Source organism: Periplaneta americana, chromosome 12, assembly GCF_040183065.1.
Source record: "Periplaneta americana isolate PAMFEO1 chromosome 12, P.americana_PAMFEO1_priV1, whole genome shotgun sequence".
Taxonomy (NCBI): Eukaryota; Metazoa; Arthropoda; class Insecta; order Blattodea; family Blattidae; genus Periplaneta; species Periplaneta americana.
The window spans coordinates 178,386,705-178,399,114 of record NC_091128.1 but is presented as its reverse complement, the minus strand read 5'-3'; the positions used below and the strand labels follow the sequence as shown (position 1 = coordinate 178,399,114).

Genomic DNA, 12,410 nt, shown 5'->3' with positions numbered 1-12,410 from the left:
ACTAAAATTATTATATTTCATGTACATCATTCCCTGATAAATTGACTCGTAGATACTGAATATGAACAAAATCCGTCCAATAGTTTAGTAGAAATCGCTGTACACAGACAGACTAGTACTAAAATTATTATATTTCATGTACATCATTCCCTGATAAATTGACTCGTAGATACTGAATATGAACAAAACCCGTCCAATAGTTTAGTAGAAATCGCTGTACACAGACAGACTAGTACTAAAATTATTATATTTCATGTACATCATTCCTGATAAATTGACTCGTAGATACTGAATATGAACAAAATCCGTCCAATAGTTCAGTAGAAATCGCTGTACACAGACAGACTAGTACTAAAATTATTATATTTCATGTACATCATTCCTGATAAATTGACTCGTAGATACTGAATATGAACAAAATCCGTCCAATAGTTCAGTAGAAATCGCTGTACACAGACAGACTAGTACTAAAATTATTATATTTCGTTATCGATGATGAAGGTGGTGTCTGATTTCGTATAGATATCTAAGTAGGCATATATATTCGTGGCATAACAATGCCACATATTGCTTTTTAAGTACGTGGGTTGCACGCTGGTTGATAGGCCTACACTTCGGGAGCGAAGAACCGAACGTCGTTGGCAAACCTCGAAGCGGCCAGCAACGACAATGATAGAATGTAGGATCGACATCACGCACTCATTAAATAGGCCACATGAACTGTATGATACACAGAGCTTTGATAGCACATTAAGGAGTTTGGTTATAGGTTGATTTACTCCCTGTGAGTACTGAAAATGCTGACAGACGACCAAAATCAGGCGTCGAAAAACATTTGTTCAGGGCTTCTGGAGCGTTATACAAACAAGGGGATATTTTTTTGACAGACATCGTCATAGGAGACGAAACCTGTGCCCACGATTATGAGCTGAAGCAAAGTGGTCGTGCTGACGTCCAAAATTCTGGATGGAATACAGCGTCTCGTTGACAGACTTGTACTTTGTTGTATGGTATTGATTTACATTCATGTCTTCGTACATCGCTTCAGAGCTAGAATATGGAACATGCCACAAAATCTTAATAGTACTAGAAAATCTTAACTACATTCACAGTCTAGATTAAATGTACCTATAGAGAACAGTTTTACAATATAATCTACTAGTACAACATAAGGGGTTAGTATCGATACTTAATACAAGACAAAAATATCAATGCAGCGTTGTTGAATGTCATGAATTCACCTACAGAATAGAAGGCGTGAGAAATTAGGTACTTCTTTAATTTGGCCCTAAATAATCTTATGTTTTGAGTTTCATTTTTTATATCGATAGGGAGGCTGTTAAAAATTTTTACTGCCATATAACGCACTCCTTTTTGATAGCACGATAGACTTGCTGATGGAGTATGAAAGCCATTTTTTGACGTGTATTTATGCTATGAACTGTTGAATTAGTTACAAAGTTTTCACGATTATATACGAGGAAGTTTATTAATGAAAAATATATACTGACAAGCCATGGACATTATTTGTAGTTTTTTTAAAATAGTCCTACACGATTCCCTAGATTTGGCACCTACTATTATTCTAATTACTTCTTTTTGTAGTAGGAATATACAGTTACTATCTGTGGAATTTCCCCAGAATATTTTTCCAAAACTCATTACCGAGTGGAAGTATGCAAAGTATATTGTTTTTAAGGTATTGATATTTACTATCTTTTGCATAGATCTAATAGCAAAACAAGCTGAATTTAGTTTGGGGGTAATTTCTTCAATATGAATTTTGGAATTTATTATAGCCTATGATCGGTTTGTAAGGGAATAAATTTGGTTGCGTAGAAAATGATGGCGACTTAAAATAGAAAACATTTGGATATTTATGAAAAATGTAGCAATACTTCACTTAAATGCTGTAAGACCAACAATTAAAGTTTGTGAGAAAAAAGTTAGGACGGAACTTTGGTATTCCTGCCAATATGTTAGATCAGCTCTGTTACTTGTCACAAATCGTACTTACCGTGTTTTTACAGGGGAATAATTTGTGATTTCCGAATTTTATTCGATCTTGCGTGTTGTCCAATATCTACGCATAATGTACAGGGTGGCTATGTTATAATTCGGGAGGTATAACATAAATGCGGGCCGATTATAGAATTTCTGTGGTTTTAGAGAAAAACATAAGCAGAATAGCAAAGTTTTAATGCACGACAGCTGCTTAAAAAAGCAAAAATTGATCATAAGACTCACTTTGAAAAATGCGAGATGCCTGCAGATACGTTATTTATTAGTAAGCCCTCATTTCCTGCTCACTTTTATTAATTTTCTGTATTTGTGGTAACAGTAAGGAGTGGAAGTCATGTGGGAGCCGGCAGTCCTAACAACGTCAGCTCAAAATAAGGACAGCGTCCGGTTGGTTCATATAAATCGAATGTTCTTCTTCTTCTTCTTCTTCTTCTGCTGCTATTTTTCCCTTCCCCTTTTGTCTCTCTTCTTTTCTCCAGTTTGCCTTCTTGATATTATGGTAGTCCTATTTCTGTCAGTTCACATTAACTTCCTAACTAAATTAAATTAATTTACTTAGTCTACATGAATATGTATTTCACCTTTGTCGCAATTTTTCTTAAATATATTGTATATTTTTCATTGTTACAATTACATAATATTTTACTGCATGATTCTCTCAAGGCCTCTGTATTGCATTGTGATGGTTCTGCCGCCAGATGTCAGCTTATTTCCCTGCGCCTGTACGATCTCGTAGGCAGTGACCATTATTACAATGCTGTTCTCATTTTATACGTTGTGGGGCGTTAAGTCCCATACAATAAATAACAAATAGTAACTATTTTTATATAGTATGAAACAATAGTTATTTATGGTACTTGTGAGGTAAGTGCATCTTTATTGCGCGAGTGGAAAGATCACGCTCACAAGTACTATACGTAATTTTATCCATGACCATAACGAAAAATTATGTTTTATAAAAGAAAATATGTTGAAAATAAGTCCTCGTGTAATCACGTACCATGGCATGGGTTTTAGAATCGATACGTGTACTAGGTAGGTCATGATTTTAGAGGTGTTCACGGGACTATTGTAATTAAAATAATTTCACATTTTACTTCTGTAAACTTAAGAGGAATATTAAAACTTAATTAATCATCGTGTCTGTTTAGCTCAGTTGGCTAACGCGTGTTGTTTTAAAATCCTATAAACCCAACTTCGCAGGTTGAAGTCTCCTCGCATCCCAAAAGGTAAATTATTACAAAATTTTAAAAAGATGCATATTAGATATGGATGTAATGTACAAATTACGACGTAGCAGATAGAGAAAAGAGAAGGAGATTGAGTGTATGTATATTTAAGAAATGGTAATAAAGAAGTAGAGGTAGTGGCATCTAGTAACTAATATACTGGAAAGTGAAAATGATACACCCAGAAGGGATGGTCGCAGGATCATTAAACTTGGCACAGTTATTGTACATCACACTAGAAACAAACGATCAACATATCACCTTTCTGCGGGAGTTGGAAGCGGGTGACTTAGTATCCAGTGTGGCCACCACGAGCAGCGATGCACTGTTGAACCCTGGTCGCCATGGACGCATACAGGTTGCGGATGTCTTGTTGGGGGATTTCTCTCCACGCCTGCAACACCTGTTCCGTCAGTTGGGCCACAGTAGCAGCAGGGCGAGCATGGGCATGGATGCACCACCCCATGGCATCCCACACGTGTTCCATTGCCGATAGGTCTGGTGACCTGGCTGGCCAATGCATGATGGGAACATGTTGCAAGGCCACTCGTGTGATGACTGCAGTGTGTGGGCGTGCATTATCTTGTTGGAACACCCATATTAGGTATGGTGTTCATGAAGGGTATCACAATGGGCCGTATGACCTGGTCCACATATCGGCAGGCAGTCATGGTGCCCTCAACCACAACTAGGGGCGACCTACTTTCGTAACTGATCGCCCCCCATACCATGATGCCAGGGGTTGGCCCTGTGTGACGTTCAACAATAGTGGATGCATGGGCCCGCTCACCACGACGCCGGCGGACATGTTGCCGTCCATCATTGTGCTGGAGACAGAAACGGGACTCATCACTGAACACAGCAGCATTCCATTCGGCTCTCCATTGTCGCCGTTCTATGCACCACAGGAGCCGCTGGCGACGATGGATTGGGGTTAATGATACACATTGCATAGGGGCCCTGGAGTGGTAACCAGCAGCAAGCAAAGGGTTCACAACGGTGCGTGGGGACATCCTGCAGTTGACTGCTGCTCGGATTTGTGGCGCTGATCAGCCACTGCTGTGCACACTATGCGTCGGTCCTCTCGCTCCGCTGTTGCACGTGGCTGTCCTGAGCCAGGTCTCCGGCTGCTAGTGCCTTCCTGCGTCCATTGGGTACACACACGCTGAATGGTTCGTAGACTGCGACCTGTTTGGCGGGAAATTTAACGGTATGATGCATCCATCTCCATCATCCCAATAATCCGTCCTCTCTCAAACTCCGACAGCTGCACGAATGGGTGTCTCCTTCGGCGTCCAGGCATCTTTACTCACGGCCTACACGTGGAAACAAAAAAAAAACACCTTTCCATATCCCAGAAACGACACTTTACAAGACGGCCTGTGACAATGTTCCCATACGTGGCCTGTAGCCATCTACCGTCGTACAATACCCAAAACCGGATCATTATACACCCTTTGCATGGGCATTATCCCTACCAAGTTTCATGATCCTGCGACCATCTCTTCTGGGTGTATCATTTTTACTTTCCACCAGTGTATATTAACTTCTTGAGTAATAGTTGAATGGAAAAGTATACGTGTGTGCCCGGGTACTAGGAAAACACTAATGAACTGTGAGATAAAGTTCAAACTGTGAGGTAAAGTCTTTATCTCACTAGTGAAATAAAGTAATGTTGAATAAAAGCCTACTTTACACACGCAAAAGTAGCTACTTAGTAAAGGCACGTTTTTCGTTATGGTCATGGATAAAATATTGTACGTAACTCTTTAAGAAAGCGTCTTAACGGTACTCCCCTACGGCCAGTCCGTAAGCATCTCACTCGTAAAGTAAAAACTCGCTTTCTTACGGAGTTACGTAAATAACTATTAATTCACTGCTGTGAATTAAGCCATTCTTTTGGTTGTTAAGGACGGTGAAATAAGGACCAGTTTAGATATCATTATGGATAAAAATCATTTTCCTCGCAGTATATAGGCCTAAGCATTAAATTCAGTCATTCATAGTGTTCTGCCCAAGGGCAGGTCTTTCACTACAAACCCAGCATTCTCCAGTCTTTCCTCTCAGTCTCCGCATAGTCTATGATCCATATATCTTAATGTCGTCTATCATCTGATATCTTCTTCTGCCCCGAACTCTTCTCCCGTTCACCATTCCTTCCAGTGCATCCTTCAGTAGGCAGTTTCTTCTCAGCCAATTCCTTTTTCTCTTCCTGATCAGTTTCAGCATCATTCTTTCTTCACCCACTCTTTCCAACACAGCTTCATTTCTTATTCTGTCTGTCCATTTCACACGCTCCATCCTTCTCCATATCCACATTTCAAATGCTTCTAGTCGCTTCTCTTCACTTCGTCGTAATGTTCATGTTTCTGTCCCATACAATAACACACTCCACACAAAGCATATCACTAGTCTCTTCCTTAGTTCTTTCTAGAGAGGTCCGCAGAAGATCCTCCTTTTTCTATTAAAAGCTTCCTTTGCCATTGCTATCCTCTTTTTGACTTCCTGGCTGCAGCTCATGTTACTGCTTATAGTACACCCAAGTATTTGAAGCTGTCCACTTGCTCTACTGCCTCATTTAGAATTCGCATGTTTACCTTCTTTTTTTTCTTCCTATGGCCATGGTCTTCGTCTTGTTTGCATTTATCTTCATCCCATACTCCTCACAGCTGTCATTTAGCTCCATTAGCATATCCCTTAGTATGGTCTCCTCTTCTGCTAACAACGCCATATCAGCAGCAAATCTTATGCACTTTATTCTCCTTCCTCTTACTATCACCCCTCTCATGTTCTGAAAACATTTCTTGTCCACACTTGTGGAGTAACAGCGCGTCTGGCCGCGAAACCAGGTGGCCCGGGTTCGATTCCCAGTCGGGGGAAGTTATGTGGTTGAGGTTTTTTCCGGGGTTTTCGCTTAACCCAATATGAGCAAATGCTGGGTAATTATCGGTGCTAGACCTCGGACTCATTTCACCGGCATTATCACCTTCATCTCATTCCGGCGCTAAATAACGTGAGATGTTGATACAGTGCCGTAAAATAACCTCCTAAAAAAGCTCTTCAGTAAATTCTACAAGTAGATGTTGAACAGGGTAAAGGCTGGTTCACAATAAACCGGAAACGAGAATCGGAACGAAAACGGTAAAATTGTTAAAATGTGTACATTTAAATGTGAGCATTCACAATTAACGAAAAGCTTGCCGGAGCCTGGGATCGGGAATGGAGAGTTGGCCAAGTTTCAACTTCGGCGTTCACGTTTCCGATCACAGCCCACTAGATTCATTCTATTGCCATCTAAAAGCTATTTTGTCGTCGTATATTTTGTAGCAAGAAGACCGTGACATAACCTATGCATTATTTTGTTCTGTGCTGTGCATCATGGAGCAAGTTTTATTTGATGAGATTCTAATATTGAAATCCTCACGTTTACGATAAGCAGTGCGCCTCGTATAAAGATGAGAAAATGAAGGAGAATACGTGGCTTTCAATAGCTGCATCTTTGAACACCGATCGTGAGTGAATCATATTTTATTACTGTATTGGTTGTATTACACACTACATATTCATGCTTCAATTCAATAACTACTGTTGTGTTCATTTTTGTTCTATTACAAATGTTTCTTCTCTAATTATTTTACGTTATGGTAGACTTAAAATAGGTTGTGATAATAAAGATGCATGGACATATTTATAGTACCGTACATAATGAAATGTTTCAGTTAAAATTTCGAAGTTGGTTAACCTGTGTTTATGTTGGCTGCCTTGTACGCATGAGAGAACGCCATTGGTCAAGTATACACAAATAACATCAGAATGCGTAATATCGACTTTACATATCGTTATTGACATGCATATCGATATGCATAATCGTCTACGTTCTCGGTTTATTGTGAATCAAAAATGTTCATATTCACGTCCTCTGCTTCTCGTTTTCATTCTGGTTCTCGTTCCCGGTTTATTGTGAACCAGCCTTAAGTGATAAAGGGCATCGTTGTGGTACTCATCCCTTTTCCCACTTTCCTGTGACATTTCTTCTCCTATCCTGCCTTTGTAGCCCTGTCTAGCCTATTTGAGTTTGTCCATATTTCGATGACCAAGTAATTTATGACTAGCTACTCGTATGGCATTTTGGAAGAATGTGCGCCAACTTCATTGCCTTCGACTGCCTGAAACGAATCGCTCTGTTGAAAATCCTTAAGAAAGGAAGCTATTCCATATACGATCTGTAGCACGACAGCCTTTATTAGCTACTGTACACGCTCTTGCAGTCTGAAGTCCGGAATTCGTTCCCTTAATTGTTTTTACGAGCAAAACACATTTCGTTTAGGCACGAACAACAGCAGGAGCTGCGATACAACATCCCACCTCAGAATCGAGGGGGTCTTACTCGCTGTTGTCGGGAACGTCTTTGATTTAAGTATTATTTATTTATTTATTTTGGTGTTGTTAAGGCCATCAGGCCTTCTCTTCCACAACACCAGGAATGCAAATACAATAATAGAAATAAACAGAAAAAAATACACTATATACAAAATAAAGCAACACAAAAAATAAAGAAAGAGAGAAAAAACCACTATAAACAAAGTAAAGCCACACAAAAATATACACAGGTTGCAGTCACACAAACTTTAAATGAGTGATTAAGTATCATAATTAATTGTATCCTAACTAATTAACTAACATAAACAAGAAGCTTGCAATTTTAATCTAGATTAAAAAAGAAAAAAAAAACACAAATCAATACTTCTAGCAATACCTAAAAACATTAACTAAGACAAAATTTTCCAATTTAATTTTGAATTGTGATAAAGTCATTGCAGAAGAGTCATGAAAAGGTTGTTTAACTTTCAGTTAAGGGCTTTTTTTGCCCTTGCATACGTTTTGCATCGAAGACAAAATCAACAGTGACCAATTTTATTACGAAACTAGCCATACCCGTGCGCTTCGCTGCATTTGTTAGGAATAAAATATCATTGACTTAAATCTGTTATATTTTTAAATAGGCCTATAGCTTTGTTATTACTTAGTGAATAACTAGTTCATTATAAATTGTAAGTCCTTTGCTTCTGAATTATTTTCAAAGTTGTCTTCAGTAGGACTTAGCTTATTTTGCATAAGTCTACCAGTTTCGTAGAAATTTGTTCAGCAACTGTCGAGTGAAAAGGTAACAACCACACAGAGAGACAAAAAAAAAAAAATAATACAGTTTTCCGGTCTCAGGATAGTTCATTATAGCCTATATCTTAACACAAATTACTTTCGCTAAAGCGAAAATTACAAGAAAAATTTCGATTTCAGTTTTATTATTAGTAAAGATTAGTCTGAGACGGCACTGGCATAAAACGCATTGTTATTTTAAAAGTGATAGCCTAATCTATATCTTGTTAAATATCACTCTTATCAAAATTTACGTATACAGTATAAAACTAAACAGAAATATTTACACACAGAATAAAAAATTTTACAGGAGAAAGAGTTCGTCCAAAGGGCTGGACTCTGGAAGAGTACCCAAAACGCTCATTGCATTTCCGCGTTGAATTGCAATACTTAAACGTTGACGCAAATAAGTAGTGCAACGGCGATCACCAGTAATGGAGATCAAAATTTGGCCGATTTGAGATACCAAAACTTTAGCGTCATGACTTCAAGGACCGAAGGTCTCCACAGCAAAGGGGACAAAGATATAATTGTCTAAAAGATGAGCATATTTATTGACCTTCTTCTTCACGGCTAATATTTTGTACAGGATAAAACTTCACGGAAACATTTCTAAAGCAAGTTTTGCTATATAATATTGTCCCAAAAAGTCAATATTAAGCGAGATATTTTCACTTATTTACCTTAGAGCCCCTTATAAATCCTCTTATTTTATTCATTGTTTGGTACACTCTTTTAACACTGGTATAATCACTGCTTAACAGTAACTTCTTTACTGTGCTAATATTATAAAAAAAATACCTGGCTGACTAGGACTAGGCTTCGGACATTGACGGACACCACGTCGAAACTAGTCAGCCAGGTATTCTTGTAAACTAATACAGTAAAGAAGTTATTACTAAGTATATGATTATGTCTCGTGACCAGAATATTGTACGAAATGAAACTATAAAAATTGGAGATTTATCCTTCGAAGAGGTGGAAAAATTCAAATATCTTGGAGCAACAGTAACAAATATAAATGACACTCGGGAGGAAATTAAACACAGAATAAATATGGGAAATGCCTGTTATTATTCGGTTGAGAAGTTTTGTCATCCAGTCTGCTGTCAAAAAATCTGAAAGTTAGAATTTATAAAACAGTTATATTACCGGTTGTTCTTTATGGTTGTGAAACTTGGACTCTCACTTTGAGAGAGGAACAGAGATTAAGGGTGTTTCAGAATAAGGTGCTTAGGAAAATATTTGGGGCTAAGAGGGATGAAGTTACAGCAGAATGGAGAAAGTTACACAACGCAGAACTGCACGCATTGTATTCTTCACCTGACATAATTAGGAACATTACATCCAGACGTTTGAGATGGGCAGGGCATGTAGCACGTATGGGCGAATCCAGAAATGCATATAGAGTGTTAGTTGGGAGACCGGAGGAAAAAGGACCTTTAGGGAGGCCGAGACGTAGATGGGAAGATAATATTAAAATGGATCTGAGGGAGGTGAGATATGATGATAGAGACTGGATTAATCTTGCTCAGGATAGGGACCAATGGCGGGCTTATGTGAGGGCGGCAATGAACCTCCGGGTTCCTTAAAAGCCAGTAAGTAAGTAAGTAAGTAAGTATAGAAGTTATTGTTAATGAGTGAAAGTATTTTGTATGTAGGATAGTCTAAAATATAAGTGGGATCTAAATTGTTTTGTATACCAATTTTCATAGAAATCTGCTCAGACATTGTCGAGTGGAAAGGTAACAAACATAATTATAGACGGACGGATGGACAGACAAGTATACAAACTCGCAAAAATGCTGTTCATTATTAGACAGTAGATGCGGGATGGCTTATCGTTGAATGTAGGTGCACATTTACTATATGTCACATTTTTTTCATTCAGACCATTGGCTCAACGGGTTTTAAACGTAAACAGACGACGTCAACATGCTACTGTATCTCCGTACAGTCAGAAGGAAAAGAAAAATAACGTACTGTAGCACATACCTTGCAAGGTTCAGTCCTCGTCATCATTGATGCAATTACCAGCGTTGCAGTGAACGACGATATATTCTCGTAAGTTGTCGAAGCTGAATCGTCTTCGCCTATCGCTTAAACAGTTTTTGTATCGAGAGAATTTCTGAAGAAAACCTCTAAAAATTTCTTTAGAGGAATATTTGTACTGAGCATCATGTTGCACGTGTCGTTAGACCCGCACAACTAAATGATGATGATGATGATGATGATGATTATGTAGATGGTTTCTCAGATTTCATTTCAACGCATTTCCTGTGCGATGTACTGTTGCAATGTTTCTCTATAGCCTGAGTTGTTCTGGTTTTTATTTCAATTTTACATACATTACACACGATATTGTCTTCGTTAATACATAAAATGTCACTGTCATACTTCTTAATTGCATTTCGTATCTCTGAGCGAATTTAACGTTTTGCCATTATGAATGGATCAGCACAACATATTCAACTCGTACTAAATACTTGAGCAGGATAACACAACTGCACACATTGCGTTGCAATGTTACTATGAACGGACCGGGGTTCCTTCGTTTTGTACGCTGCTGTACTCACCAGGTACACAAAAGACGGACGGCGCGGCACGTGGCATATACTCCGATACGAAACAATTTCACTTTTCCTTAAGTCATCCCGCATACACTGTCTGTTCTTTATAAAAGTTAACAATAATCATTTTTGCAAAAGCGAAGATTATCAGAAAAATTTAGGTTATGTTTTTATTATTAGTAAGGCCTATCCATACAGATTACTGCGACATTCTTCATGTAGGTCTATGGAGAAAAAAAAGAACATTTCGATATTTCTTTGAAAATTTTCCTGGTTAAATTTTCAGGCATGAACAAGATAACATTTTTATGGAAGAAAAGACGACTGTAATCCAATATTTTGCACGCTTTTTGTTTGTGTTGCAGAAGGTGGAAATCTGCTCCGAAGGATAATGGAGAATTATCCAAGTAATAGAAGGCCATTACCTGCTGCTAGTGCTGAACTATGGCCAGCTTCAGGGAGTGAGGTGAGAAACCGACTGCATTTTTAGTGGCAATAAACTAATTAATGAATCACTTGCTTAATTTAATGAATGAACAACTGCTGTTGAGGATTTTCGTTGTTCAGAATCATCTTCATTATATGGATTAGTCCCGGACTCTGGCATGGTTCAGCCTACCTGAATAATTATCCAGTCATATCTGCAGCGTTCCCTTTTGTCATATCTCTATTACGATATACACCAGAGGTCTGCATCGGACGTTTTCGCTCGAGCGCCAAGTAGTTCATAGCATAATCCGATAGGTAGCGCACATGCATGATGAATAAAATTGTCGCGAGCCATAAATCCTCGAACGGTATAAACCGAGCGTTAGGCATTCGTTCTTGTTACTGGCAAGAAGTAGGCCTACACTGTCAAAAATGGAGAGCTAGCTAAAAGATGTAGCGAAGTTGAAACTGCTCAACAAGGAATACAAGTTAAGTGCTAAAGAAGGTATGAAGAGTGATGTGTGGGACAGATTCTTACTTGTGATACTTAATGTATCAATCTTTGCGTCTGTAAGAGTTGTGCAGCATGATTAATTCGTTTTATTACATTTTCTGTGACGTTATCTCTGTACTAATATTGTTATTAATCTACTGCTATATCAATAATATTTTGTAAAACGTTTGTACATTGTCGCAGTATATAGGCGGAACACTATGTATGAACCTAACATCAAATATTGAATAATTATTAATTAGCATTAATATCTGTAAATCGAAGTTTTTCATACTGTTTTATTTATAACTCCACGTTACTGTTTTGGTATATTCCATTAGACGTTTGTTATAAACGCAGAAAATAAAGTCTTAGTTTTACGGTGTGACCAAAACATATGTGCATCTTATCTGTCGCCTTCCATATAAGATAAGACATGTCGGTGAGATGACCTTGTACTGCGCTTCTATTTATTACGAGCGTATCACGACCGATCTTATCTTACTCGAG

At 38.3% G+C, this 12,410-nt stretch overlaps 1 long non-coding RNA gene across 1 annotated transcript in view; it reads left to right on the top strand.

Annotated features, from left to right (window-relative positions):
- The window catches only part of LOC138710096 (uncharacterized), a 463,133-nt gene extending 451,670 nt beyond the window's left edge, over nucleotides 1-11,463 (top strand). The window contains exon 4 of the long non-coding RNA XR_011335060.1: nucleotides 11,344-11,463. This is a non-coding gene — a long non-coding RNA (uncharacterized lncRNA). The remainder of the gene's footprint in view (nucleotides 1-11,343) is intronic.
- Nucleotides 11,464-12,410: the final 947 nt, after the last annotated feature.